Source organism: Lactuca saligna, chromosome 9, assembly GCF_052625555.1.
Source record: "Lactuca saligna cultivar CGN05327 chromosome 9, ASM5262555v1, whole genome shotgun sequence".
Taxonomy (NCBI): Eukaryota; Viridiplantae; Streptophyta; class Magnoliopsida; order Asterales; family Asteraceae; genus Lactuca; species Lactuca saligna.
Window position 1 is genome coordinate 174,407,287 of NC_136425.1, and position 4,145 is coordinate 174,411,431.

The 4,145-nt window shown below is 39.9% G+C and overlaps 1 non-coding gene across 1 annotated transcript; it reads left to right on the forward strand.

Moving 5' to 3' along the window:
- Nucleotides 1-2,810: 2,810 nt before the first annotated feature.
- On the forward strand, nucleotides 2,811-2,916 carry LOC145018866 (small nucleolar RNA R71). Its single transcript, XR_013667227.1, has one exon. It is a non-coding gene; the product is annotated as a small nucleolar RNA R71 (small nucleolar RNA).
- The last annotated feature ends 1,229 nt before the right edge of the window (nucleotides 2,917-4,145 follow it).

The following is a 4,145-nucleotide window of genomic DNA, read 5'->3' on the forward strand; positions in this document are numbered from 1 at the left end:
GCATGGCCTAGAAAACTTCTTACCCCCTTGACATTTGTTGGAGAGGGTAGTTTGGCTATAGTGTCCACCTTTGCTCTATCCACCTCTATCGCCACTCTCGATACCTTGTGTCCTAGCACAATTCCTTCCTTTACCAAAAAAATGACACTTCTCCCAATTAAGGACAAGGTTGGTCTTGTCACATCTTGCTAGCATTAAATCCAAGTTGGACAAACAATCTTCAAAGGAGGACCCCAAAACTAAGAAGTCATCCATGAAAACCTCCATAAATGTCTCGATCATGTCATGGAAGATGCCCATCATGCACCTTTGGAAAGTAGTTGGTGCATTGCATAACCCAAAGGGCATGCGTCTATATGCAAATGTTCTACTTGGTCATGTAAAAGTGGTCTTCTCTTGATCTTGTGGGTCGTTTGGGATTTGAAAATAACTTGAAAAACCATCAAGAAAACAGTAATAAAGATGCCCGGATAGCCTCTTGAGCATTTGGTCAATAAATGGTAGTGGAAAACGGTCCTTGCATGTGGCATCATTTAGTTTTCGATAGTCGATGCATACACGCCACCCGGTAACCGTTCTTGTTGGAATTAATTCGTTATTTTCGTTTGCCACTACCGTCATTCCTCATTTCTTTGCCACAACCGTCATTCCTCCTTTCTTTAGTCTTCTTTGGCGTTGAACTACAGGTTTAGCCCCCTCTTATAAGTTAATTTTATTAGAACAATAGGCTGGACTAATTCCCTTGATGTCGGTAATCTTCCATGCTATAGCACCTTGCCTCTTCTTTAGTACATCCACAAGACTTTCTTTTTCATGTTTGGCCAAATCAGCAACTATAATTACATGTTTTTGTTGGCCTTCTTCAAGAAACGTGTACTCCAAGTGATCTGGTAGTGATTTCAGCTCAATTTGCGTGTTCTGCATGGTGAACACGTCGAGTTCAGTGAAGGGACTCGTCGAGTCTTGGGCAGAATTCACGATAACTCTGGGTTCTTCATATGGACTCGGCGAGTAGATCGGGACTACTCAGCGAGTAGGCTGCTCAGTGGTCTTTATTAATTCATTATAATCAGCATCTTCCAACAGTCTCTCTATTTCCAGTAGGTCTCTTTCAGCATCAAGTTCTTCATCAAAGGTTATGGTGGACTTGTTTGGTTCTTCATTATTCCATTCCTTCATTAATTCATCTAACATATCAATCGAAAATGTTGTTTCATCACTATTCCTTGCATGCTTCATGGCTTGATAAACCCCGAAAGTGGCTGATTCATCTCCCACCTGTAGAGTAAGTTTTGAATCTCGCATGTCAACTACAGCGCTTGCGGTGTTAAGGAAAGGTCTTCCAAGGATGATTGGGACTTGAGGATCTGCTTGCATGTCCAAAATTATAAAATATGTGGGGAACACGAACTTATCAACCTTCACCAATAGATCTTCGCATATTCCTCTTGGGAATGTAACCATTTTATTTTCTAAGTGGATTGCCATTCGAATTGGCCTCGACTTCGGGAGATCTAATTTCTTGAAAAAGGAATATGGCATGAGATTTTCACTTGCTCCCGAATCAGCCAAAGCATGAATGGTGGCAAAATTCCCAAATTGGCAAGGCAATGTTAAGCTTCCCAGGCCACCCTTCTTCTTCGGTAATTTGTTCAACATTCTCATTAAGAACCACTTCCTTCACTTCTTCCATCTTCCTTCTATTGGTTAGAAGCACCTTGAGTAATTTGGCATATTTCGACATTTGTGCAACTGCTTCGATGAATGGTATATTAATTTGAAGATCCTTTATGTGGTCTAGAAACTTCTGGTAGTCTTCTTCATTCTTTTCTTGCTTAGCTCGGGTTGGATATGGCAATGGAGGCTGATATGGCTTCGCAGGAGGCTGGCTTTTCTGATCAGGCATCGAACTCGTCGAGTCCATATTCTGGACTCGGCGAGTAGGGTCTGGGTTCAGCTGATTTTGATTTTGGCTCTGTTTTTATTCATCCTCCTTTTGTAACTTCTTGGGATATTCATTCTGAGTAGGGTCCAGAGGGGTAATTATCTTCCCATTTCTAGTTGTCACGATATTTATATGTGCGCCTCATGGGTTGTTTTTGGTTTAATTGGGAAGTTCTCCCGGTGATCTTTGATTAATTTGTTAGGCAAGTTGCCCCAGCTGCGTCTCAATGTTGTGGATAGATGCTTGTTGATTTCTAAGTATTGTTCTTGTCTCTTGTATTGCAGCATCATGGTCATTGTGTCTCTTTTCTGAAGCAACTACAAATTTAGTAAGCATTTCCTCCAAACTTGGTTTTCTTTATTGCACTGAATCCTCCTTTTAGTAAAAACCTCTTCCTTTTTGTTTATACTTCTCCTCCTTAGCCTTCTTGTACTCATCATAACGAAGCCATTCTTTCTTGGGTTTTCGCCAATCATCATCATATTTGTCACCACTTGAGTAGCTCACTTGCACCTTCTTATTCTCGTTCTCGTCCAAGTCACAATCTCTAGTAAGATGAGGTCCATTTCAATTCTCACAACCCACCCGAATATCATGTATTGTTTGATCCATTTTATCCATCCTCCTATCCGTGTTTTTCAACATAGTCATAACCACTGACAAATCTTCTGAAGCTGCATTAGCAAATCCCCTTGTCACATCATTCCTTGGGTTGTGGTATTCTCTAGAATTCTTAGAGAATTCTTCAATTAGTTGCTTTATCACTGGGGGTGCTTTCTTTGTGAGTGGACCTTGCAAGTCAAGTAATTGCCTTGTTGTAACATTCACTCCATCATAGAAAATGGAGACTTCTTGTTGACTATTAAGATCATGATGTGGGAATTCCTTAGTAAACTTTTGTACCTCTCCCAAGCCTCATAAAGTGACTCTCCAGCTTGTTGTTTTAAGTTGGCTATGACTTTCTTTAACTTAGATATCTTTGAGGGTGGGCAAAATTGATCAATAAACTCTTCTTTCATCTTGGCCCATGTAGTGATGGATCCCGGGGGAAATGACTTGAGCCGATCCTTTGCAGCACCCTTCAATGTAACCGGAAGCATGTGAAGTAGCTAGGTTTCGCGAGGCATGTTTGGAACATTAAAATAATCAACTACATCATTGACTTCATCCAAGTGTTTGTAAGCATCTTCGTGGTCTTTTCCGTAGAAGGGGATCTCTTTGAGTTGAGCAAGTATGTGAACCTTAAGCTTAAAAGTGGCAGTTGCAGGAATTGCGGGTTGCACAAGTCTCGAGCCGGTATCATCTTGTATCCTCTTCTTCCATTCGCCCATGGGGACTTCGTCGATGTTTTCCATGGTGTTGTCCAAGTCTCCTTCTTGATCGCTTTCCTCTTCGTATTCGGTTTTGTAGTCGTATTCAAATTCGGCTTATTTTGGATCGTCTTCAATATCTTCTAGCTTACTTTCTTCGCTCTTTCTATTGCTGGTCTCTCTTGGTTTCTTGTTCTTGTTCTTCGTCCCAAAAACCGTCTTCAAGCTAGTCAAAGGTGACTTCTTAGGTGTATTCAAGCTTTCAACGTCCTTGCCTTTGTTTTTCGTCAACGCGGATTCTGGGTCATCAAAAGGGGGAACCAGGGGAGTATTGGATCCTCTGGTCATGAAAATCCTACAACAAAAACAAGAAAAACACGTAAAAAGAACAAAAAAGTGAAACAGAACTAAAATAAAAACTAAACTGCTAATCAGCAGTGGGCTCATCGAGTAGGGTCAACTGCACTTGGCGAGTTCACTGTGCAACACTCTAAAATAGATAAAATTAAATAAAAACAACTAAAAACTAATAATTACTAAAAATTAACCTAATTACTAAATTACTAAAAAAATAACTTTGTGTAAGATAAACTCACACAAAGGATCCATAAAACTAGGAATTAGATTTAATTTTTGAACCGTTCCCCGACAACGGCGCCAAAAACTTGATGTGTGTAAAATGCATTGGTTTTATTCCTACTCTAAAAATATAGATTTAGCACACAAAGGCAGTGAACTTGTCTTTTAGTGGTATAGTTGAATGAGTAAGGTGTCGAACTTAGGGAACGGAAATTAAACTAATAAGTAATTTTAACTAAACAATTAATAAAAGTAAAGGGTTTTCTCTAGTTTTACAAGACTAGAAACTTAAACACACCACCTAACACGTA